The 27594-nt window shown below is 44.3% G+C and overlaps 2 long non-coding RNA genes across 3 annotated transcripts in view; one reads left to right on the top strand and one right to left on the bottom strand.

Moving 5' to 3' along the window:
* Positions 1–1541: 1541 nt before the first annotated feature.
* LOC135055827 (uncharacterized) lies at positions 1542–9819 on the top strand. Its single transcript, XR_010243824.1, has 2 exons — positions 1542–1755; positions 9565–9819. It is a non-coding gene; the product is annotated as an uncharacterized LOC135055827 (long non-coding RNA).
* The window catches only part of LOC135055826 (uncharacterized), a 158248-nt gene continuing 139872 nt past the window's right edge, over positions 9219–27594 (bottom strand). Inside the window, exons 6-9 of one of the 2 annotated variants that reach the window (XR_010243822.1) lie at positions 16572–16650; positions 16334–16459; positions 10932–11145; positions 9219–9458 (exon numbers count right to left, since the gene is read on the bottom strand). This is a non-coding gene — a long non-coding RNA (uncharacterized LOC135055826). The remainder of the gene's footprint in view (positions 9459–10931; positions 11146–16333; positions 16460–16571; positions 16651–27594) is intronic. The other variant, XR_010243823.1, reaches the window with a different exon arrangement.

Here is a 27594-nt window from a genome sequence, read left to right on the forward strand (position 1 = left end):
AGACACTTGGAGACAGGGTAAGTCAGCAGACTAAGTTCGTCAGCAAGATGGTGAAGCTGGTATTTGATGCAGGAGCAAGGCAAACCCCACTGGATAACCTAGACCAGTGAGGAACCAGAGAGCAGAACACCATATGGAGTAGCTTTCTGGCAAAGCATTTTGGGATTGAGAGGGTTAAAAGCTGTGAGCATCAGACAGGCCCCCCAGTAATTGATATATCATGCAGCTGCAGTGCAGACTGAGCTGGCTGACAGGCTCAATAGTAGGATTCAGGTAACCAGCTGTAATTACAGAATGCAGACACCTGTGGAGTCAGTTGCTGAATGCAGAAGATGAGGCACTGGGAGACAACTATGCAGGAGCTAGCTGCGACCTGTAGTTCCACAAACTGAGGCAGAGCTATACATGAGTAATACGCTCAGGATTGTAACAGTTATAATGTGTAATAAATACTGTTTCGAATTCACTATTACCATTATTTATTTGTGTTGATCAATTATTTTCTTTCTAACTGCACATTTATCTGTTTGTTCTTTTAGGAAGGGTTCTTTGTAGCCTTTCTCTAAGAATTTTTCTTTTCATTTCTGACTTTGTTCATGATAAGTTCCTTTTTATACTCCTAAATTGTCCCCCTGGGATATCTTTTAACCATCTTCACAGAGAGTTTCTTCTGGAGTATACATACTCTTTTCCATGTGGTGTGCCACACGCAGGGGCGTAAGTTCTTCCCAGTCGCCTGGAGACAAGTTGGAGTTTGGTGTCCCCCATTAAAAGAAAAAGGTAAAACAAATTTGGTGTGTGTGTTAGTGTGTGTATAAACACACATGACTTACATAATTACAGTATATAGATAGCGCTCTCAGACAGTCTACAGGAATCGGAGCCCACAGTGAATTGGCAGGGCTCCAGCTATGCTGTGATTCAGTCATCTGTAGCATACAGAATCAGCGTTCACCGGCGGTTTCCACCTCACAGTGCAGCGGTAGTGACGGGTGCACCATCATTTGCTGCAGCACAGGCTCCTGGGACAAAGAGGATGAACTCTGCAGCAGCAGTGGGTGCGCCACAGAGGTCCATTGGAAGAGCAGCTGTCACACTGGATCCTGCTGTGGTCCCTTCAGGGCTTGGACCCCCTGGAGGCAGGCGTCTCCATTGCCTCTGGTAGTTACACCCCTGCCCACAAGGTTCTATACTATCTCCCATGGATTTTACGATATACATGCTCAGGGCCACCATGAAGAGGGGACTGTCTGGGCCTCTGTCCTGGGCTTGGGCAGAATGGAGGCCTGGTGCTGGCAGCAGATCACATTAAAAGCAACCAAGAATTCAGGGCATTTAAAATCTGAAGCCGACCACGAACTGACATGATTGGCTGCTCGCGAACCGGCAGCCAATCTGGAACGGCTGCCGCTGTCATGCACGTCTGTCAAGATAAAGTGAGAAGGTTGGATTTGGTGACAGCTGATTGGCTGTTGGTGCCGTCAGTCAGGTCATCTGGGAGGGAGGAGCAATGATTGTCAGTGGAGCTATTACTCAGGTGTGGAAGCTGGGCTGCAGTTACAGCTGGTCGCCCCATGTGTCTCCATCACTGTGAGGACTGACACACTGCTGGCTTTTTGAGCATCCTAGTATGAGCAGCACAGCAGCCCTTGTAATCCCAGCCTAGGAGGGGGACGTTCGCATCCCTGTCATCAGGAGTCTGGATCTGTCACACAGCTGCCCCAGCATGTAATGTCTGCTGTATGCATCTACAAGGTAAGAGCAGTGTGCTGCAAACTTCCCCCTCCTAGGCTGAGATTAAAAGGGCTGCTGTGCAGCTCTGACTCTACCTGCTCTGCATCTGCCCTACTTACCTGCCAGGGGCACCAACCTTCTCTATATCTGCCCCACTCACCTGTCAGAGACATCTACCTGCTCTGCATCTGCCCTAATCACCTGCCAAAAACTACCTGCTTTTAGCTGCCATACTCACCTGCGGGTGGTGCCTACCTTCTCTCTCACATTAAGGGGTACCTGCCTATTCCCTATCAACTTTATCCACCTGCCAGAGTTACCATTCTGCCCTCTGTATCTGCCCCACTCACCTGCCTATGGTTTGCGGCAAGCGCTAAATTCAATATGCTGTCAATCCATACCTGGCTGGCACTGGCGGTGTTCCCTGCAACCGTTCCAACTTTTTAAACGTGGGTTGTTGTTTTTTTATGTGTATCTGTTTTTTTTCAATATTTTTTTTTTCATGCGGATCTGGCATTTTCAATGTGTTGTTTTTTTATGTGGATCTGGCTTTTTTCATATATTTAGTATGGATTATGGTTTTCTGTGTGTATATTTAAAGCAGTTTTCTCTCCTATATTTCTGTATTTGTATAGATTATATGATAGTTTTAAATGTTATAACACCCACCTCCTCAGCCCAAACTTTGACAATTTTCTTTTAAACTTGTGTATGCACCAATTGATACCCCACCCTTGCTATGACTCGACCCACATAATCTAAGTATGAAAAGAGGAGAGCGGAAAGAAGACTTCTTTTTGGCGCACTCAAATTTCTGATTTATAGACTGGATTGGTTATATGAAAGAATTTAAAACATAACTTTTATTATATCATAATAAAATATAGTCTCTCATCATAAAAAATGGTCCTAGCATTAAACCTAGTAAACCTCTTAATAGGTAGGGTATCAACAGGGCCGGCTCTAGGCATGTTCGAATAGAGCGGCCGCGCAGGGCGCCACCCTTAATGGGCGCCGCGCGCTGGCGCCACCATATTCGAAGCTGGAGCCGGCCCTGTGTGTGCAGCGTTGTCCCGTCCGTGTGTGCGCTATGCGCGCTGCGCGGCGCCGGTGTCTAAAGTCAGACGCTGGCGCCGCGCATAGCGCACACAAGTGGCCGCCCGCCCACCCGCACCCTCACTCGGACCCTTACTCTCCCGCCCGCCAGCACTCCTCCTCCCCCTCTCAGCGCCTCAGGTATTTGGTGGGGGGGTCGCACATTTATGGATCGCACTGTGGGGGCATTTATCTGGCACTGTGGGGGGCATTTCTGGCACACTGGGGGCATATCTGGCACACTGGGGGCATATCTGGCACACTGGGGGCATATCTGGCTCTGTGGGGGCATTTCTGGCACTGTGGGGGGCATATCTGGCTCACTGGGGGCATATCTGGCTCTGTGGAGGCATATCTGGCACTGTGGGGGCATTTATCTGGCACTGTGGGGGCATTTATCTGGCACTGTGGGGGCATTTATCTGGCACTGTGGGGGCATTTCTGGCAATGTGGGGGCATTTCTGGCACCGTGGGGGCATATCTGGCACACTGGGGGCATATCTGGCTCTGTGGGGGCATATCTGGCTCTGTGGGGGCATTTCTGGCACTGTGGGGGGCATTTCTGGCACTGTGGGGGGCATTTCTGGCACTGTGGGGGGCATATCTGGCACTGTGGGGGCATTTATCTGGCACTGTGGGGGCATTTATCTGACACTGTGGGGGCATTTATCTGACACTGTGGGGGCATTTCTGGCACCGTGGGGGCATTTCTGGCACACTGGGGGGCATATCTGGCACTGTGGGGGGCATATCTGGCACTGTTGGGGGCATATCTGGCACTGTTGGGGGCATTTATCTGGCACTGTGGGGGGCATTCATTTATCTGGCACTGTGGGGGGCATTCATTTATCTGGCACTGTGGGGGGCATTCATTTATCTGGCACTGCGGGGGACGACGACATTTATCTGTGCACTGTGAGGGGACATTAATGTATCTGGCACTGTGGGGGCATTTCTGGCACTGTGGGGGCATTTATGTATCTGCACTGTGGGGGCATGTATGTATCTGGCACTGTGGGGGCATTTCTGTATCTGGCACTGGGGGGGCATATCGGCACTGTGGGGGTATTTATGTATCTGGCACTGTGGGGGTATATCTGCACTGTGGGGGCACTTATTTATCTGGCACTGGGGGCATTTATTTATCTGGCACTGTGGGGGGCATTTATTTATCTGGCACTGTGGGGGCATATCTGGCACTGGGGGCATTAATGTATCTGACACTGTGGGGGGCAATAATGCATCTGGCACTGTGTGGGCACTTATGCATCTGGCACTGGGGGCATTTATGCATCTGGCAATGTGTGGGCATTTATGTATCTGGCCCTGTGGGGGCAATTTTATATATGGCACCGTGGGGACATATCTGGCACTGTGTGGGCATTTTTATATCTGGCACTGTGGGGGCACTTATGTATCTGGCACTGTGTGGGCATTTATGTATCTGGCACTGTGGGGGGCATATCTGCACTGTGGAGGCATTTATGTATCTGAACTGTGGGTGCATATCTGGCACTGTGTGGCCATTTATGTAGCTGGCACTGCTGGGGGGCATGTCACGTGTAGCTGGCACTGCTGGGGGGGGGGGGCATGTCGCGTGTAGCTGGCACTGCTGGGGAGCATGTCGCGTGTAGCTGGCACTGCTGGGGGGCATGTCACGTGTAGCTGGCACTGCTGGGGGGCATGTCACGTGTAGCTGGCACTGCTGAGGGGCATGTCACGTGTAGCTGGCACTGCTGGGGGGCATGTCACGTGTAGCTGGCACTGCTGGGGAGCATGTCATGTAGTGTTCCCGCTAGGCGTCTGTGGCTAGGCAATGTGTCTCAGTGCTCTCCCTGGTGCAATGCGTCTCAGTGCTGTGCCTGGCGCAAAGTGTATAGGAGGTTCTACCTGGTGCAGTGTGTATTAGCTGCACTACTGTGTGGTGTAATGCAAATTGCCACTATTATGTGGCCACGTACCTTCCCCACGAAGTAACTCCCCTTAAATTTTGCTGCGCGCCTTCGGCGCGCACTGTCCATTCTTTGACATGTAGGTATGGGAACAACAAGCAGTATGTACATCATTTTGCCCTCCTAACTTAAAAATGTGCCCTCCCTGTGATCAGCACCATGCCCTAAAAAGTGAACACTATCATGTGTAGCTGGCACTGCTGGGGGGCATGTCATGTGTAGCTGGCACTGCTGCGGGCATGTCATGTGTAGCTGGCACTGCTGCGGGGCATGTCATGTGTAGCTGGCACTGCTGCGGGGCATGTCATGTGTAGCTGGCACTGCTGCGGGGCATGTCATGTGTAGCTGGCACTGCTGGGGGGCATGTCATGTCTATCTGGCACTGCACATTATGTGTATCTGGCACTATACTGGAGACATTGTGTGTAAGGAACACTACTGTGGCTATGTGTAAGGCTGCTAATTGTGTGAAAATATGTTTATAGTTTGATGATATGAAGTTATGAGGCCATGCCCACTTTTCCAGAGGCCACACCCACTTTTCCGGGAGCGCGCGCGCCTTCGGCGCGCATGGGGGGGACGGGACGCTTTTACATTTTCTCGCTCAGGGTGCTAGTAGGCCTGGAGCCGGCCCTGGGTATCAACCCAAAATGTGGATAGTTAGGATTCTTTCTATAGGAATCCCGTTAGGGGCTATTATCAGTGCTGTATACTGAGTATTTTATAGCACATACACATCTGATACTCCATGAGTCGACAAACATTTACTCTGTATCCAAGTCAGTTATGTCTCTCCCAATCTCTGTGACATTTGAAAAAGAAGGAAATTAATTAGGTAAGGATGTGAATCTGCTGACAGTGTTAGGCTGGAAAAATTTGAGTATTGCACCACTTGCAGATGGTACAAACTGCAGGTGCTAGGTTATTAACCAACCAGCCCTGTTCCAGCCACATAACACCATACCTCCCAACTGTCCCGATTTTCGCGGGACAGTCCCTTTTTTTGGGACTGTCCCACCCGCGGGCCGCAGTGTCCCGCGGTGTGGGGGGGGGGGGGCAGTTGGGAGGCTCTGTCACTGCTCAGAGCAGCGGTGAATAGACGCTGTGCGCATGCGCACAGCTTCTATTCACGAGTGACAGAGGGAGAGGGGTCATGCCAGCAGCTCACAGAGCGCAGGGCATGCCCCCTTCAGTGACAGTCAAGGAGGCGTGGCTTACAATCGCGGCACCACCAAAAAGCCATGCCCCTTTTTCTGAAGCCACGCCTCGCCCGCACTTGTGTCCCTCTTTCAAGAAGAGCAAAGTTGGGAGGTATGTAACACCAATTCTCTACTCCCTTTATTGGTTGTCTGTAAGCTGGTGAATTGTTTTCAAAATGGGCTTACTCACTTTCAAAGCCCTACATGACTGGGGCCCAAGGTACTTGAAGCAGGTTTGATCCCTTACTGTGATCTGTTGATGAAGGACTATTAACAGTACCTAGAATCTGCCTGAATTAATTTGGGGGTCGAGCTTTCAGCTTTCTTGTTTTGACTCTATTGAATTCGCTTCCCTGCACAGTTCGAGAAGCCTCCACTCTAGAATCCTTCACAAATAGCCTCGAGACTTACCTGTTCACCAAAGCATTTCACTAATGTCTCTAGTTAAGCTTGTTTTGTATTTTGTGCTGTAAAGGCAAATGTAAAGCACTTTGGGGGCGATTCAAATTTGGTGTGTGCCCCTGATGGCCATCTAAACCAATACTTAGTCTTATTTTTTTTTGTTAATTATTTAAAGTTGTAAACATTATTATAAATGTTCTATCAGTTATTTTTTTTACTTTTTTTGAAGCATTTCCATGGGAGCTTTTTCCAATTTCTTATTCGTATCTGTATTCGACAGTAGTCTTTCTGCTTCCTGTTCATATTGATTCCTGTCCAGAATTACTAGTCCTCCTCTCTTATCTGCTGGTTTTATCACTAATGACTTGTCTTCTTTTAATTCTTTTAACACTTTTTTCCTGACGTGTAAGATTGCATATTACTGCTTTTGTTCATGCCTAATAGCTACATACATCATATAGAACACATTTTAATATTTCAAGTGCTCTTTTAACGCCTATTCTATAATTATATGAAATTAGCAGCTATCCACTAATACACTAGCGTGGACCATGTACCCATTTCTATTTCTATATATTTTTTTATTATTAGCTTGTAGCCCTTCCTATACAGTATATGTTAATCCAAAATAGTATTCAATCAGGTACAGTATATCACATTTGCAGGGATGTAGTTATGTGACCGGTGGTCAGGAGACTGCCGGTCACAATACCGACGACTACATCCCACCCAATCAAAATCCTGCTGGTCGGAATGCTGACCAACAGGGACTATTCCCACTTGTGGGTGTCCACATCAACCATAGGGGCAGATGTATTAACCTTGAGAAGGCATAAGGAAGTGATAAACCAGTGATACGTGCAAGGTGATAACGCACCAGCCAATCAGTTCCAATATGTGACTTAACAGTTAGGAGCTGATTGGCTGGTGCATTTATCACCTTGCACTTATCACTGGTTTATCACTTCCTTATGCCATCTCCAGGCTTAATACATCTGCCCCATAGAGTGGGAATAGAACCTGTGGCGAGTGCAGCGAGCCTGCAAATGGCTTCGTTGCCCTCACCCCCCCACCCCCCCTGCCGCTGGCCATCCCAGAGCCGGAATCCCGGCGTCGGTACTGTGACCGACAATCTGCTAGCTGCCGGTCACACATACCCAACCCCATTTGCAGTGTGATGAAGTTATTTATTTTTAAAGTAACATTATTTACTACAACTTCTGTATATTTAGAGGTGCTTGTTTGGATTTGCCTACATCCCAAGAAGGTTATACATCTGTATAAACCCTTAGTACAGATGGGGTTTTTGATGATTGTGGATGGTATTTCTTTACCAGGCTAGCCTTTAGGTTTCTTGTTTTGTGGTAGATGAACCTTGGGACTGGAGGAATTGTTTCTTTTAGTTCTAAATCCTTGCACAACAAATGGCAGTGTTTTTTGATTATCCTTTCAACTTGTTGTGAGTCATATTTAGTAATCACTGCACATTAATTTTTGTTATCTTGATGTTGAGTTCCCTTTTTTGTAGCATTGAGTAAACGTGATCTGTCCTTCATAAAGATTTCTTCCATTATAGCTGTGAGGTTGCTCTCATTATTATTGAAATTTGTTGTGAACAAACTGAGTCTTTGCTGCAGTTCCTTCTGATCATTAAAAGCTGACCTTTTATTACTACTTTTAACCAGTTTTTGTGGTGTTCATTGTCTGTAGGAATAAATGTATTTGCATCTGTTGGTTTATTGTAGGTCATGGTTTGCAAATAGTTTTAACGTAAAGGCCAGAAAGTTAATGTTTTCCAGACTGTGAGAAAGTGTGGGAAATGTTCATATTTAAATTTAAATATAACTTAAAATATTTTAATTAAAATAGAACTCTTGTAGATGAAGATGATGTCATCTATAAAACTATGCCACATTTTTAAATAGGTGCTCCAAGTTACGCTATTGTAGATGTTGTGAGCCTCCCAATGTGCCATGAAGGGATTACCATAATTTGGGGCAAATTTAGTTCCCATAGCTGTACCCATTTTCTGTAGGTAGTATTCACCTTCAAAGTAAAAATAAATGTCCACAAGGATAAATTTGATAGCTTCAATAATCACTATTTTTCCACATCTGAATGACTGGTTTGCTCTAACCAGGATACAGATCTAATGTCATTGTCATGTTGGATACATGTGTATAGTAAGGTCACATCTATACAGAGTATTTTGTTGTGTCCCAAGTGACATTTTGTAACACGTGGTGTCTTTAAGATACAAGGAATTAATTTTGACAATAGTTTGGAGAAGATAGTCTATAAATGTTGAGAGCTTTAATGTAAGGCTGTTAGTTCCTGTAATAATGGTCTAAAGGGGGGAGGGGAGAGTTGTTGCACTTCTTGTATTTTCTGCAAGACATATAGAGATGGAATTAGGTGGCATGTATTTAGAAATTAGCCTGACTTATGTGTGATGTTACAAGCCTTATCTGCATTTAGAGGCACTGCATTTATCCCACCCATCATTTATGGACAATTTAATCATCCTTGCCTATTTCTTGTGTTTAATTACTCACACAAAGGTATTAATGTAAGCTGTAGATGTTTTATGGGACTGAATATCTATTGAATTGTGCATTAGTTTTTCATCTTAAACCAAAGTGTTTATTTATGAATTATGAGTTGCTAAATTTCTTATGAGAGAATGGCAACACCACCTCTGGTTGACATATGTAACATTTCGTATGTTAAATTGATCTGACAGGTACTTCTTTAGTGTGTTTTGTGCTGTTTTCAAATCTGTTTCCAAAATTTACGTTGAGTGCTAAGTTTTTGAATAATATGCTTTTAAAAATAATTAAATTTGGAATTTTCTTTAATATTCACAATACATATGCAAATAAGTCACCTAGAAGAACTTTTAATGTTTTTTCTGCTGTATTTAGCTTGAGGAACATCTCTTTTTAGTGTCCAGCAATAATCTGCAAGCATATTTGTTTTCCATTTTCCTTGGTAGCGAGTTTCCATCACTGATAAATCCTGGTGGAAACACTCACTGTGTTCGTCACTTACATCTCCAAGATTTTTGGCAAATAGTCTAAATGCAAATACAAAAAAAATATTTTCAAAGACATATTGCATCTGTAGTCTTTAATATGTTCACTAATCAGTTCTTTCTAATTCTCAGCCTTCTTGTTTCCTAGGAAGTTTTTCACAACTTTTTGGAATGATTACCATGCAGCTGCCTCAGACTCGTACAAGCTTCTCAGAAAATCTTCATCCTTCATGAGCTCTTGTACAGTATTTGTGGTACAACAAATACCTCCTTTTGATTTTTGTTTTACTTATTCTAGGAAACTGTCTCTTTATGGCTCATACGGTTTCATCATATATGCAGCAGATTTATCTACTTTATTTTCTGCTTATACATAAATAAATGATTTATAGGGAATGGCTAATGCGTATAACATGATTCTTTGCTCATTAAGAAAGCCTTAAAACAAAAATAAATCATTAATAAAAATAAAACTATACATACACCAGGTTGATATGAGAAAAATGTATAATTCAAAAAACAAAAAAAATAAAACCCAAATATGTTGGTTTAAAAAAAAATGGAGCCCTTAGGACAAATTCTGACCTCATTTTCAGAATCAGCACCAGAAAATATATACAAAAATCAGAAATAATTATCCATTTAGCAAAACCATTGTCGATCAGTGTTATTTTGTGAAAATGCTCTATTTCTGCAACCTAGACTAATTTTTACATAATCATATTTACCAAAAAGGTTATAAAACCACATTTATTTTAAATATTGAGGAAAGAGTGAGCTTTTCTCTCCTCCATGTTTGCTTTAATACTGTATATATAGACTCCAGACTCCACTGTTGGAATATCCTAATAACTCATCTACATTATTGATGTCTAATAGAAAACATATCTAACAAATTATAATTTAGGTAAGCCTTTAAATACCCTTCTAAGAGTCATAATCCACATAAAGAAAATCAAATGTTTTTGTCCTTATTAATAAAATACATGGGATGAAGAGATAAGTGAAATTTGCCAAAACGTTGGATTTAAGTATTCAATGTCTCCATATACTATAAATCTGTGAAATGTGAACTATCAAATACAGCGTAGACTTGTGTTATGCGGAATGTTGAACTAAACACAGAACTCAAAATTGTATCAGCAGGATGTGGTACCAATGCAGTTTTTCCACAAAACTCAATTTAAGTGAAGGTTTGCTTTGGTTTGACACCTCTCTAAAGGGAAAGTGCTACACTACATGCTAGAACTGGCTATGTAAGGGTCAAAAATATCAATGCCACAGGTTATAATACATATATTTGCTATCATGTGTTGTAACACAATTTTGAAAAGTCAGTTAAAAAAAAATAATTAATGAAACATTGTTTTACATATTTGGTCTTTTCATTTTATGATTTCATGGAGTCATTTTCAAGATACTTTGTATATTTCTTATATCACATTATCCTACTTGGGCAGTCAACACAATAAATGCATAACATAACCTTTCATAGCAAGCATGCAGAGAGTTTACCATAAAGGAATTAATGAGCAGTGCTGGTGAGAATGAATAAAAGGATTTCCTAAAAAATAAAGAATAATGTAGAATCTGTTTTCAGGCCTTTCCAGCGGCAATAACCTGCACTTTCCTTGAAAAACCAGGTCAAGTGGTAGCTCTATCCTAACAATGTAGAATAGATTGTGCTTTATGCAATAATGGTCTCACAACTATTAGCTCTTCCAGTTCCCTAAAAAAGAAAAGACAAGTTATGTACATATAGTTGGGCAGGAAAAGAGGGTGAGAAGCAAAGGGAGGACAGGGGTTGGGAAGAAAGGCAACAAATCTACAGACACCCAGCAAACACTACCATTGAAATTGCCAGGAAAAGATATACAGGGATCTACAGTATAAGCAAATGATGAATATAGTGATGACGGAACTCATGCATTGCAATGTCAATTAATCAACACACTATTTGTGTTAAGCATCACAGACTGCAGAAGTTGACAAATACTATTGACCCAGTGATTAAAGTCATAATTACTAAGTATATTTGCACCAAGAAAATAAATCCTTCTAGACTAGACATCATAGTTTCCTGGCTTTACAGTAATTAACATATTTGTTTATTGACATTTATTTATAAGATTTGACATTTATTTATAGGATGACAGTAAATTCTGTTGTGTTATAATACTGTTACTAGGAACAAAAAAGTAACTCAAATACATGTGCAAAAAAAAACGCCCAAAACCTCCCCTCGGTGCTCTTAGTGATACTAGGCTGACATGGAGAGCGAGATCGTCCCTGTGCCATCCTTGTCCAGATATGGACATTTAATTTCCACAGAACAGCAGGTCCCATACTGCCAGTGATTTATGTTACTATATATTATGTGCAGTCCTGCTCCACCTGCCTCCACTGGGTGTGATACACTTTACCAGCGGTTGGGATGACGGCGGTCACATGACCAACATTGGCATCCCAACAATAAGAATGACAACAGGGGACGGGGTAATTATTTTACCCCTCCCCTGTCCCTTACCCTAACATGCCTGGGGTGGCAGCTAGGGCTAGGATTCAGGGGGTGGCGGCTAGGGCTAAGACTCCAGGGGTGGTGGCTAGGGCTAAGACTTGAGAGGGGCAGGGGTGGCTATGGCTAACCCCACCTCTAATACCTAACCCTAACCTCCCTGGGCCCTAACCCTAATAGTGACCCCGATACTTACCTTCGGGATGTCGGCGGTCAGCATTCTGGTGCCGGGAATCCAAGTGGTGTCAGAATTACGGCATTGGTCACATGACCACTGGCATCCTGACTGCCAGGATACTCTTCACTGCCTCATCCAGAATGCCCACTAGATGTACATTTATCCGGTCTGCCAGCTTCCTCTGTGCGCACGTGAGAGAAAGATGTGTAATATAGAGAAAGTAATGAAAGAGAGAGATTGGGGGATAAGAGAAAGATGGGATATAGGAAGAAGAGGTAGAGAGATATGGAGTAATGAGGAAGATGGAGACAGAGTGAGATGGGAGGAAGAGGGAGAAAGATATTAAGCAGAGAGAAAAGAGAAGAGAGGAAGAGAAAGATGAGAGGAAGTGAGGAAGATGGGAGGTTTATTGCAGCACAATAGCAACAGTAATGTGTTAGGCAAAAAGCTTGCCAGTTGCGTTGCTGTTGTTGTTATCCTGCAATAAACACTTTCGTGTTTGAATTTCTGTGAGAAAACGAGATATATGGTAAGAACTTACCGTTGTTAAATCTCTTTCTGCGTGGTACACTGGGCTCCACAAGGAATAACATCGGGGTGTAGAGTAGGATCTTGATCCGAGGCACCAACAGGCTCAAAGCATTGACTGTTCCCAAGATGCATAGCGCCACCTCCTCTATAACACCGCCTCCTTGCACAGGAGCTCAGTTTTCGTTAACCAGTCCAATGTAGTAGCAGGTAACAGAGACGACAATCGTTAGAAGCCACACACACCACACACTCACTACAGGAGAGGGTGTCAGCGGCTAATGCCATTATATCGACACTTACGGACGACATAGGAAGCATCGAATCTTGTTCTGAAGTTTCAGGATCTTCTTCTGAGACAAGAACAACCGCTGGTTGTGAGTGTCCAACAATGCCCCCAGGTGTACCATGCTCTGAGCAGGTACCAGGGAAGATTTCTTCCAGTTGATGAGCCACCCGTGAGTTTGCATAAACTGGATTGTCACATCCAAATGACGTAGGTGAATTTCTGGGGAGTTTGCCAGGATCAGCAAGTCATCTAGATACGGGAGGATCCTGATCCCCTGACTGCGTAGCACAGCTGTCATTACCACCATGACTTTGGTGAATACCCGCAGAGCCGTGGCCAAACCAAAAGGTAATGCCCGAAACTGGTAATGAAGGTTGCCCACCGCAAACCTCAGGCACTGCTGATGTGACATTGCAATAGGAATATGCAGGTAGGCATCCTGTATGTCCAGGGAGACCATATAGGGGGTCATTCCGACCCGATCGCTTGCTGCAGTTTGTCACAGCGCAGAAATTGGGTCGGAACTGCGCATGTGCTGGCGCCACAGTGCGCCGGCGCAGGACAGCTTTTGTTGCCTAGCGATCGCCTCTGAGACAGAGGCGGTCGCTGAGCGGGAGGGGGGCTGAATGGTGGCGTTAAGCCACCCTTTAGGGGGAGCGGTCCAGCCAACGCAGGCGTGGCCGGACCATGGGGGGGGGCGGGCCAAGATGGCTGCGTGACGTCTCACGAAGCCGCTGCGGCCAGCGGCAGTGACAATTAACACCAGGCCAGCCACAGAAGCTGCGCTGGCCGGGAGTTACTCCTCAAATACAAAGGCTCTTTTGTATTTGTGCGGGTGGGGGGGGGGGGCGGCACTGATATGCGGGGCGGACTAGCCCTTTGCTGGGCAACCCCCCGCATGTCAGGGAACATGATCGTAACTGTGCTAAATTTAGCTGGCAGAAAAATTCACTGGCAGAGCTGAGGAAACTACCATTCGTGCAACATGAGAATCTACAGGCAGAGGAGTTTCACAATTTTTACATAGCTCCGCAGAGAGAGGGTAGCGAGCCAACATTTAATTATGCGGCGTGAACTTTGTTCCTGGATTTTCCCAGGATTCCTGACGTATGTCAGCCAGGTGTTGAGAATGAGGCAAAACTTGTTTAACCACTTTCTTACGTTTAAATCTGTCCGGATTATTAGACACAGGCTCAGGTTCCGGTTCATCAGAAATTTGAAGAATCAGCCTAATAGCCTCAATCAAATCAGGGACATCCACCTGTGACCGTCCCTCCCCATCTGAAGCATCAGAGTCAGTGTCTGTGGGGTCAGTGTATGTGCCATCCTCATCAAAGGAAGTGTCTGGAACGGTGGTGGATTGTGAGGAAGTAGCGGATTGTGAGGAAGTATTTGGTACCGGGGACACAATACCTCAAGCAATTCTCTAAGTCCCTGTGAACTAACGGAGGATACCGGACACACGTTTAACACCAACACAGCTGCCAAGGCCTGAGTTATCCACTTTGCAGCAGGATGACTGCTGTGATATTTCATCTTCCTCGAAAAGGACTGTTGGACAGTCAATTGCTTACTGGAAGTAGTACAAGTGGTCTTCCGACTTCCCCTCTGGGATGACGATCGACTCCCAGCAGCAACAACAGCAGCGCCAGCAGCAGTAGGCGTTCCACTCAAGGATGCATCGGAGGAATCCCAGTCAGGAGAGGACTCGTCAGACTTGCCAGTGATATGGCCTGCAGGACTATTGGCGTTCCTGTCTAAGGAGGAAATTGACACTGAGGGAGTTGGTGGTGTGGTTTGCAGGAGCTTGGGTACAAGAGGAAGAGATTTAGTTGTCAGTGGACTGCTTCCGCTGTCACCCAAAGTTTTTGAACTTGTCAATGACTTCTGATGAATGCGCTCCAGGTGACGTATAAGGGAGGATGTTCCGAGGTGGTTAACGTCCTTACCCCTACTTATTACAACTTGACAAAGGCAACACACGGCTTGACACCTGTTGTCCGCATTTCTGTTAAAATAATTCCACACCGAAGAGGTGATTTTTTTTTGTAATTTGACCAGGCATGTTAATGGCCATATTCATCCCACGGACAACAGGTGTCTCCCCGGGTGCCTGACTTAAACAAACCACCTCACCATCAGAATCCTCCTTGTCACTTTCCTCCTCAGCGCCAGCAACACCCATATCCTCATCCTTGTGTACTTCAACAGTGACATCTTCAATTTCAATATCAGGAACTGGACTGCGGGTGCTCCTTCCAGCACTTGCAGGGGGCGTGCAAATGGTGGAAGGCGCCACATCTTCCCGTCCAGTGTTGGGAAGGTCAGGCATCGCAACCGACACAATTGGACTCTCCTTGGGGATTTGTGATTTAGAAGAACGCACAGTTCTTTGCTGTGCTTTTGCCAACTTAAGTCTTTTCATTTTTCTAGCGAGAGGATGAGTGCTTCCATCCTCATGTGAAGCTGAACCACTAGCCATGAACATAGGCCAGGACCTAAGCCGTTCCTTGCCACTCCGTGTCGTAAATGGCATATTGGCAAGTTTACGCTTCTCCTCAGACGCTTTTAATTTTGCTTTTTGGGTCATTTTTACTGATCTTTAGTTTTTTGGATTTCACATGCTCTCTACTATGACATTGGGCATCGGCCTTGGCAGACGACGTTGATGGCATTTCATCGTCTCGGCCATGACTAATGGCAGCAGCTTCAGCACAAGGTACAAGTGGATCTTGATCTTTCCCTATTTTACCCTCCACATTTTTGTTCTCCAATTTTTTATGTGTGGAATTATATGCCAGTAATATATCAATAGCAATGGCCTACTGTACTGTACTATATGTATACTGCTGGTCATCAAAATGCTGCACTGTCCTACTATATACTGCTCACAATAATGCAGCACAGATATGGATAGTATACTTGACACAGAGCTGCAAGATACAGCAATGGCCTACTGTACTGTACTATATGTATACTGCTGGTCACCAAAATGCTGCACTGTCCTACTATATACTGCTCACAATAATGCAGCACAGATATGGATAGTATACTTGACACAGATCTGCAAGATACAGCAATGTCCTACTGTACTGTACTACTATAATTATATACTGGTGGTCCCCACAATGCAGCACACTGAGCACAGATATTTGCAGCACACTGAGCACAGATATGGAGCGTTTTCTCTAATTGTAATGGGCAAATGTTCGAGTTTAGTGGTAAATGCGCATATTTTTACAATTCACACAATGTAATAGGATGCGGGAACATGCAAACTCGCATGTTTTCTGCAATCTCGAAACTCGCACATACCAAAATCGCATCCAGATATTTTCCTATGGAAAACATACAACTTCGCCAATGTAATAGGGTGCAAGTTTTAAACTCACACACAAAAACCTTACCAATAACTTGCCTATAAATAGACCAGCATTTTATAGGTGAGTTTGACAGAAGCATTGCACAGATCAGCTGAGGGCTGTCGAGATTTAGGACAAGAAGAATCATCAAACACACCCATTAGGAAACCCCTGTGAGGAGAAATATATTAGTGCTGAAATATATTGAGATACATTTCAGTATATTTATACTAGCATGCAAAAGTCTTTGGCCAAGTAAACAAATTGTTTATAAAAGACTCACCTTCTCCTGTAAGGATTCTCAACATCGGTATGCCGCATCAGTATTCTGACCGCCAGCATCCCGAAAGCCGGCATTTCAACTGCAAAAATTACAATGATGATGCGGCGCATCATAGGGGATATTTAATAGGGGAGTAAAATTTATATATATTTTTTTTTGCAATTTCTTTGTACTATTACTTTTGATTATACTTAACGAGAGATGTGCACTGACCCCTGTGTTTTGGTTTAGGATTAGTATTAACTTTGTGTTTTTGTTTTGCCAAGACTGCCCTCAAGTGTTATTGTTTTGCATCTGTATTTTTTTTTTAAATAATAAAATAACTGCTAAAATCACATAATTTGGGCCTTTTTTGTTCCCACAGCATTATGAACCTCAATAACATTAATTTCCAGTCAATTAACCACCTCACAGCTCAAAATATTGTTTTCATCCAGTTAAGGCCAAAAGGTTGTACCGAGCTAGCTGGCTGAGTAAGTTAAGCAACAGCAGTGGGCGGCAAACATACGTGGCTGTTTAACTTGGCACACCTTGGAAACAGAGTGGCAGTGCAGTGGCAGACAGGATGTCAGTTTAATAAACTATATGACCCTATAACCCAAGAATGTTTTCATTAATCAAGAACTAGATCAGAGCCCCAAGGGAGGTACAGGGAAATGGAGGTAATAAAAGATTAATAAAAAAAAATTATTGCTTGATTGATTGATTGATTGATTGATTGTGGTAGGCAACTGTATGGCCCACTAGGTCAGATACTGATGTGAATGATTACTATTCTCTGTAAGGCCTACCAGCAAAAATACAAAAATGTTTGTCTATGCAAGATAGACTGTCACCAATGCCCTCACAAAATACAGTCCATAATGAAAGAAAAGTGGTGCAAGATGGAATTGTCCTTGGGCCCTCCCACCCACTTTTATGATGGATATTAAAAACTAGGCCAAGCACAGTTTAACTAACCAAGCACTTCAGCGACAAGGACCGTCACTTTTGTGGCTGAAGTGCTTGGTTTGTTTGGGCCCACAATTACCAATTTTTGGAAAGACTTCCTCCTAACACTAATGAGGAGGTTGGTGATGAGGGTGCTAATTACATTATAATCTTTTAAAATAAATTTCATGAACTCGCAGCAAATTACATAACATGGAGGAGATGCCTGCCTAGATGATTAACGTCCCTACCTCTACTAACTTTTGTTAACATCTTCATGGGTGACCTGGAACAGTCCCTCATTTGGGACAGTCCCTACTCAGTGAACCTGGTCCTCTATGGTCACTATATCAATGACCTGTTTTTATTTGGAATGGGGATGTTACTTCTGTCATCAATTTTGTTGATTATTCGAACACTAATACATATGGTTTATCCTTCACATGCATGCACCACCTATCACTTGTTAATTTTTTAGACATTACGGTGGAGGTGGTAGAGGGGAATTTAGTTGTCTCGTCCTACAAAAAATCTGTTGACGTCTGTAGCTTTATTCCTTATACCAGCAACCATAAGAAGAGCTCGCTGGAGAATGTACCCAAGAGTCAACTATCTAGAATAAGATGGAATTGTACTTTGGATTACAAATTTTCAGAACAAGTGGAGGGATTGATTACCTCCATAGCCTCTGAAGTCTGTATATTATGGGGTATATGCAATTGCGGTTGAATTGCCGAAAATGTCGAAAAACGGGTCATTTTCGACACAAAAAACCTGTTGAATTTGATTCGACAATGCAATACAGTACTTTTCGACAAAAAAACCTGCAGTCTCATTTTCGACTCTTGGCAATTCGACATTTTTTCAATTCGACATGTCTGCAATGTTAAAATGCGGCTTTTCGACAAAAGCATATTCGATTGAAGAATGTCGATTCGACAACAGTGCTTTTCGACAGTCATTTCGTCAATTTCATTCCGCCTCATTTTTCTGTCGTGATCTAATAAAAATTTTTAAAAACATGTTTTTTTTGGTGCTTTTTTATTGCTAATAGCATATCTATTTATATTTGAAGGGATTATCTACTTGGTTTGTCTATTTAGGAGCCACAAGTATTATTTAATCGTTTTTTAAAAAGAATATTTTTTTTTTACTAACTACAATAATATGGAGACATCAGTGCATGTTTTTCAGTTGGAAGGGGTGTGAAATGGTTAAAAATCCTGAAAAAAAATGTGTGGGGTCCCCCTTCCTAAGCATAACAAGCCTCAGGCTCTTTGAGCCGGTCCTGGTTGTAAAAATACGGGGGGGGGGAAATGACAGGGGTTCCCCCGTATTTTAACAACCAGCACCGGGCTCTGCGTCCGGTCCTGGTGCCAAAAATATGGGGGACAAAAGACATAGGGGTCCCCCGTATTTTTCACACCAGCACCGGGCTCCACTAGCCAGAGAGATAATGCCACAGCCGGGGGACACTTTTATATTGGTCCCTGCGGCTGTGGCATTAAATCCTCAACTAGTCACCCCTGGCCGGGGTACCCTGGAGGAGTGGGGACCCCTTAAATCAAGGGGTCCCCCCTCCAGCCACCCAAGGGCCAGGGGTGAAGCCCGAGGCTGTCCCCCCCATCCAAGGGCGGCGGATGGGGGGCTGATAGCCAGAGTGTAAAATGAAAGAATATTGTTTTATGTAGAAGAACTACAAGTCCCAGGAAGCCTCCCCACAAGCTGGTACTTGGATAACTACAAGTACCAGCATGCGGGAGGGAAACGGGCCCTCTGGTACCTGTAGTTCTACTACAAAAAAATACCCAAATAAAAACAGTACACACACACCGTGATAGTATAACTTTATTACATACATGCACACCAACATACACACATACTTACCTATGTTGACACGAAGAGTCGGTCCCCTTCTCCACGTAGAATCCACGGGGTACCTGTAAATAAAATTATACTCACAACAATCCAGTGTAGATCGGTCCTCTTCTTGTTTGTAATCCACGTACTTGGCAAAATAAAAAAACAGAAAACACGGACCATGCACTGTGTAAACATGGGACCCCTTTCCCTGACTGGCGGGACCCCCCGTGACTGCTGTCAAAGAGGGTCCCTTCAGCCAGTCAGGGAGCGCCATGTCACGGCACTCTCCTGATTGGCTGTGCGCACCTGAGCTGTCAATCAAGCGGCGCACTCGAGATACAATGTAGCGCATAGGCGCTCCATTATATCCAATGGTGGGAACTTTGCGGTAGACCGCGAGGTTATGTGGGGTCACTCTTGTGGTCTACCGCTGACCGCAAAGTTCCCACTATTGGATATAATGGAGCGCCTATGCGCTACATTGTATCTCGAGTGCGCCGCTTGATTGACAGCTAAGGCGCGCACAGCCAATCAGGAAAGTGCCATGACGTGGCGCTCCCTGATTGGCTGAAGGGACCCTCTTTGACAGCAGTCACGGGGGGTCCCGCCAGTCGGGGAAAGGGGTCCCATGTGTAAACATGGGACCCCTTTCAGTGCATGGTCCGTGTTCTACGTTTTTTTATTTTGCCAAGTATACAAACGTGGATTACAAACAAGAAGAGGACCGATCTACACTGGATTGTTGTGAGTATAATTTTATTTACAGGTACCCCGTGGATTCTATGTGGAGAAGGGGACCGACTCTTCGTGTCAACATAGGTAAGTATGTGTGTATGTTGGTGTGCATGTATGTAATAAAGTTATACTATCACGGTGTGTGTGTGTATTGTTTTTATTTGGATATTTTTTTGTAGTAGAACTACAGGTACCAGTGGGCCCGTTTTCCCCCCGCATGCTGATACTTGTGGTTCTCCAAGTACCAGCTTGCGGGGGAGGCTTGCTGGGACTTGTAGTTCTTCTACAAAAAAAACAATATTCTTTCATTTTACACTCTGGCTATCAGCCCCTCATCCGCCGCCCTTGGATGGGGGGACAGCCTCGGGCTTCACCCCTGGCCCTTGGGTGGCTGGAGGGGTGGGATCCCTTGATTTAAGCCCCCCCCTTCAGGGTACCCCGGCCAGGGGTAACTAGTTGGGGATTTAATGCCACAGCCGCAGGGACCAATATAAAAGTGTCCCCCGGCTGTGGCATTATCTCTCTGGCTAGTAGAGCCCGGTGCTGGTGTGAAAAATACGAGGGTACCCCTGTCATTTTCTCCCCCGTATTTTTACAACCAGGACCGGCTCAAAGAGCCCGAGGCTGGTTATGCTTAGGAGGGGGGACCCCACGCATTTTTTTTCAGGATTTTTTGAACACTTTTGTGCCGTCCATGAAGTCGAATCCCGGCCGCCCACTATTCGTCAATTGGTCCGTTTTTCGACAGTGGGACTGTCGAATCCGTTATTTATTGAATATGTCGAATTCAGGTCCCGGCGGGAGGGTTTCGACTGTCGAATTGTGTCGAATCCAAAAACGGTCGAATTCCAGTCGGAATTCGACCGCAATTGCATATGCCCCTTAGAGAGAGAGAATACCCTAAAGAAATTTTGGATCAGGCTATACAGTACTCTAAACAGCTTGACAGATCTAAAATGCTAGCTATTAGTCCCAGGGGTGAAGGTCCCGTAAATCATATTGAAACCCTGACTCAGGTTCAGGAGACTAAAAACATACAGAACCTCAACACAGATCTGAATATTAATAACAAAAAACTAAATAAAACAAAAATAAAAATAAACAAAAATGAAACTAAAGATTGCAATCTTGCATTTACATCAAAATACAATAAAGGAGCAAATAAGATTTCTCATATTATTAAACAAAATTATAAATTACTTTTTACAGATTCTGCACTACATTACCTAAAAACCCTACAATTGTGTTTAAAATGGTAAGAAGCTTGAAAAACATTCTGGCTCAGAGCTATTTTAAAAGGCATCATACTAGACCTAGTAAACCAGATCAGAAAACATTGTGGGCCCCAAGGTTGTGGGTTTAATAGATGCAAAACTTGTTCATATGTAGCTAATAAAACTAAAACTGTTGTATATTCGCATTCCAAATTAGAATACAGGATTAAAACATTGTCAATTGTAGTACTCATTTTGTAATATATTTGTTGAGATGTTCCTGTCATCTATATTATGTGGGTTGTACTACTAGAGTATTAAAACTACGTTTTATGGAACACAGGAGAAACATTCTTAATGGGTTTATGAACCATAGCATATTGCGCCATTTTACAGAGATGCATGCTAGGGAGCCCTCCTGTCTTGAACTAGTGGGATTAGAGCACATCACTATTACCCCTAGAGGAGCAGATCATTTCAGAACATTATCTAGACAAGAAGCCACATGGATTCTAAAATTGCAGTCCCTTAAGCCACAGGGACTAAATGAAACGATTGATTTGGAATTTATATAAGCATGTAATCCCCAGGTTTATTTTAATTATTTGGTCTCGCCTATTTAGTTAGTTCGGTCCTCTTATATAGTCAGCATTCCTCTTTGTTCTGTTCGCCTTGTATTTTTTCAACTATGGAATGAAGGGGTTTATTTCCCCTTTATCTCCACGCTTGAATTAATTATATGCCCTAAGGGCCTAATTCAGATCTGTTCGCTCGCTAGCTATTTTTGCAGCGCTGCGAACAGATAGACGCCGCCTATAGGAGAGTGTATTTTAGCTTTGCAAGTGTGCGAACGCGTGTGCAGCCGCCCTGTACAAAAACAGCTTGTGCAGTTTCTAAGTACCCCTGGCCTTACTCAGCCGCTGCGATCACTTCAGCCTTTTCGAGCCCGGAATTGACGTCATACACCCGCCCTGCAAATGCTTTGACACGCCTGCGTTTTTCCAACCACTCCCAGAAAACAGTCAGTTGCCACCCACAAACGCCCTCTTATTGTCAATCTCCTTGCGAACGGCTGTGCGAATGGTTTCTTCGCTAGAACCAGTGCACAACAACGATCCGCCTTGTAACCATATGGCGCACCTGCGCATTGCGGTGCATACACATGCGCAGTAGTTACCTGATCGCTGCGCAGAGAAAAACGCTAGCGAGCGAGCAAACAAATCTGAATTAGGCCCAAAGATCGTAACATAATTGCTACGATTTCTCTAGTTTGGTACCCTCTTTAAAAAGATTAGTTTATTAATATGAGCATATACACTGCATCGATCCTGGTCTTGTAGATAGGATCTACTGGGTTTATGCTTCGTTGTAATTAACAATGTGCTTAATACTACATCCATTTATATCCATGAAGTTGAGATCTAGTAGTTTAATTGCTATGTATGTGCACTTTTGGATTGGTATTACGTTTTGTGTAATTTTCTTTTCCTTTTAGGAATAATTTTTGTCCATTTACCTTGGCCGTAATTTGGATCCTAAAGGGATTTAGCTCTACGAAGCGTCCCTATGCGACAGATGTAATGTATTTATTTGGTAGCCTTTCTTAAGTGTGGGGCTTGTAGGGCGTTATCCATGTGAGTGTTTTTTTTTGTCATGTGCCATTAATGTGCTTTCTTATATACAGCAAATAGCACCACAAATTAACACCAAGATACCTTTATATTTTTGTTTTATTGGTACTATTGCTCCCTCTTAATGTGTAGTTTTCAGACATTCTGTCCATCTAACATTTATGGTATTGTATTTTACTATTCATTTTAAAAGTTGTTTTGATTATAAAAGACTGGAAGACACTATAGGGAAAACCGGATCTCTACATACTGTTACACCTGAGATCTGAGTGTACAAGGAACACCTGAAGGTGCTAATTACTGGAGTATAAGTATAAAACCCCTGAAGAGTTTCAGGACTTTCACTCTGCCTGTTGACAAAGCCGCCCTGTGTGCGGAGAAACGTGTTGAGAACACAGAGGACAGGACTCCTGGAGTGCTTTTGACACTGATCAATGGTTCATTTCTGCGGAGTTCCTATACTGCCTTATTGCCTTATAACATCTAGCGGCGCATGCATTGCCGCACCCGCCACATAAACATCCAGCGGCTCTGGCATTACCGCATCCAGCAGCTAAGAGCTCCTGTCAGCAGCTGTATAAACTCCTTACCTGTGTGAGCCATGGAGCGGCGGAATAATATGTGCAGTACAGTGCTATTGAATAACACTAGCATGGAGCCACCTATTCAGGATAGCAGGCCGTGCATGGATGCACACTATTAATTGACAGCTGCCCCACATACAACTGAATGGAACAGCATTTCGAGAACATTCAGAACCAGCTGTGTAGATCCAGCGTAGAGACTGACTTACTTTTACTGAAAGTCTCCACTTACAATCACCCTTAGTGGTAACTATATCTGAATATCCATTCAGTGTTTTATTATAAATCAACTTTATCGCTGCCTAATACAAACTCCAGTAAAAAACCCTCTGTTATGTACAATATCCATTTATATGTCTTTTTAGGTCATCTTCTTTTTTTTTAATTCTATAATATGTGTATCACCTAATGACCAGTGCTAATTGCAACCTTTCTAAACTGGCATGGTCAGATTTCATGCAACTGCGCCGTTCCACCCGGGATCCAGTCTGAAGATCGACAGTGTCTAGGTCGACAATGTTTAGGTCGACCACTATACGTCGACAGTCACTAGGTCGACATGGATGGAAGGTCGACAGGGTTTCTAGGTCGACATGTGCTAAGTCGACAGGTCTAAAGGTCGAAAAGAGTTTTTCAAAAAAAATTTTGGGGGGGATTTTTTCATACTTAACGATCCACGTGGACTACGATTGGAACGGTAAAGTGTGCCAAGCGAAGCGGTAGCGGAGCGAAGGCACCATGCCCGAAGCATGGCGAGAGAAGCGAGCCATGCGAGGGGACGCGGTGCACTAATTTGGGATCCCGGTCACTTTACGAAGAAAACGACACCAAAAAATAAAAATAAAACTCATGTCGACCTTTAGACCTGTCGACCTAGCACATGTCGACCTAGAAACCCTGTCGACCTTCCATCCATGTCGACCTAGTGACTGTCGACCTATAGTGGTCGACCTAAACATTGTCGACCTAGATACTGTCGATAAAACGAACCACACCCGTTCCACCCTGTCCCCCCGTTTTTGATGAGGAGATCCGTTCTGCAGATGTGCATAATATAATGTTTAAATATTTTAAAAAATAATTTTTCAACTTTAATAAATAAAATACATTTTAAAAAACAATGTTGTTAACGCTTTTGAAGGGAAAAATCGTCAGTTAAGTGGTTTTAAAATGTTTTTCAGTTTAATTGTCATTGTTTATATGTTGTATAATGGTGTTTTTTTAATCATTGTCTATGCAGTATTAAGCACTACCTAGTAAACCTTTTTCCTTTATGTTCAGTATTCAGAAGAGGCTGGCTACCTATTCACTAGGTGGCTGCTGATCTGCATTTGTGAATATACACTCGCCTCCACAGCACCAACAAACCTTATTTTGTTTCTTTACTAACTTTGTCCTCACAAATGGAGCATATACCTTCACAAACATTGCCAGGATTTGGGTTAAAAATCCCACATCCATAAGGTGGCTTTTTGGTCTTATGCCCAGGCATCACAATCACTTTCTTTTTATCATGGGCAAGAACTGCAGCCACTGGTGGCTGATATACACATATAACATCATCAACATCCTCATCCTCAGTATCAGATAATAGTAGTACACACATATTCTCCTCATCTTGTTCCACTTCCACACAAGCATCCTCAATTTTTATTATGTCCTCATCACTATATTTACTTGTCCTGCTCCCCACATGCATAAATGGTGCAGAAATAGGGAAAGAGGGGAAACAGGCTTCTCTACGAGGATGGTGTGAGAAATGTTAGACTCACACATAGCTAATGTGGATACCCCTAGACTCTCCTCAGGGATTTTTCAATCTGAACACGCAGTTTGAACCTTCATTTTCTTTTTTTTGTGCACTGATTTGTCGATTTTTAATGTGACACCTTTACCCCTTTTGTTTTTACTATTGTGAAAGATTTTGATTTCATGTGCCCTTTTCTAAACTATATGCCCCTGGACCACCTTTAGTAGATGTTGTACGATCATGACTGGCAGCAACTATAGTGATTGCTGCTCCTGCTCTTCTTTCGACTGATTATATATCCATATCGATAAACTCATACTCACAAGTTGTACAAAATCAACTACAGTTTAATATTTATTTATTTGAACTTTTTTTTTTTTTAATTCACTCACTGCAGAGTCACAGTGCTTATATGTTATAATGACATGTGAACACAGTGGGGTAGAGAGAGAGAAATGAGATATAAAGAGGCACAGAGATGAGAGAGAGGGAGAGACACAGAGAAAGGAGAGGAAGAGAGAGAGAGAGAGAGAGAGGGGCAAAGAGAGAAGGGAGAGAGAGAGGAAATGGAAATGAGAGAGAGAGGCACAGAGAGGAAAGAGGCACAGAGAGGAAAGACAGAGCAGCACGGGGGGGGGAGGGGCCTAGAGAAAGATGAGATAACATAGCATGTACTAAAGGGAAAATGCAGCTAAAACCCCGAAAACTGACGTTTTTAGACATTTCCCATATATACCAAGCTCTGGAATATGATGCATTCTGGGGCTTGGATGTGGTGGGTAAGGCCAGCTTTTAATGCTGTTACCCTATAGAAGCTTATATACTACTTGTCGCATTTCCTCAAAGGGATACCATTGGATCCCTCCCAACACCCCCTGTGGCCACCGTGTCCTCTGCGCATGCGCTGAAGGAACACCAGGTCCTAAACCCGGAAAGTCCTTCTATCGCATAGGACAGCTCACATCCGGAGGGCTGTCCTTTGCGAATTACATTGTATTGATAAGTACATACCCAAAAGGTATATAAGCAACGTATGGCAGGATGTACCGCATCACGGATGCGATGCTTAGTACATCCCGGCAATAGAGAGCGAGGCACAGAGAGGGAGCAGAGAGCACTTTAGCTGGTGTTTTTAGGCACAACAAGCTTGAAAATGAATGGGTGCCCAAGAGCAATTGAATTGCTATATTGAGCGCCCATTAATACGCACTACATAAAAAACAACCGAATTGCCCCAGTGACAGATACAAATTACATATAAATAACACAGCAATACATAGGGATGCAGTTGATATGCCAGCGGTCGGGATCCCAGCGGTCAGGATACCAATGCCGGAATCCCAACCGCTGACAATGCCGCCAGCCAGAATGCTGGATAACAGGGCTTATTCCCACTCCTGGGTGTTCACGACACCCATAGAGTGGGAATAGAACCTGTCACGAGCGCAGTGAGTCACCAAGGGGGTCATTCCGGGTTGATCGTAGCTGTGCTAAATTTAGCACAGCTATGATCATTCAGCACAGGGCCAGTCCGCCCCGCATGCCAGTGCCGCCCCCTCCCCCCCCACAGAAATTCAAAGGCACCGCACAGCGGCGATGCCTTTGCACTTCAACAGTATCTCCCGACCAGCGCAGCTTTGGCGTGCTGGCCGGGAGCTACTCGTCGCTCCCCGCAACGGCTGCGTGTGACGTAACGCCGCCCTCCAGCCCCCTCCCACCCAGCAACCGCCTCTGCCTCAGAGGCGATCGCAAGGCAAAGACGGCTGCCATGCGCCGGCGCACTGCGGTGCCGGCGCATGCGCAGTTCCGACCTGATCGCTGCGCTGCGACAAACTGCAGCGAGCAATCGAGTCGGAATGACCCCCCAAGCCCGCTGCATGACAAGTGCAGCGAGCCCGCAAGGGGCTCCGTTGCGCTTGCCCCCCCAGCAGTTGATGCAGTCTCACCTGGGGTACAGAATCTTGTGGCTGACTAGACTTCACCCTGCACCCAGTCATGAGCTGCCTCAAAGTCCCTCTGCTTCCCCCTTCTCCCCTGCCGAGAATGGCTGCTGATAGCACCCCCCTTCCCTGCATGCTGCAGCTGTGAGGAGGATGCAGGATGTAGAGGTGTGGTAAGTGGACACTACCTGGCTAGCTCCAAGTCCGGAGTGACCAGTGCCGCGATATGTGAGTATTTAGGGGGTGGGGCCTAATTCTGTGCAGTGCCCGCCCACATCAAAGACCTTTTGCTGTATTCAGGGCAGGTAATGTATCTCGTTCCCACTCCCTCTCTCTCTCTCTCTCTCTCTCTCTCTCTCTCTCTCTCTCTCTGAAA

Source organism: Pseudophryne corroboree, chromosome 3, assembly GCF_028390025.1.
Source record: "Pseudophryne corroboree isolate aPseCor3 chromosome 3, aPseCor3.hap2, whole genome shotgun sequence".
NCBI classification, from domain to species: domain Eukaryota; kingdom Metazoa; phylum Chordata; class Amphibia; order Anura; family Myobatrachidae; genus Pseudophryne; species Pseudophryne corroboree.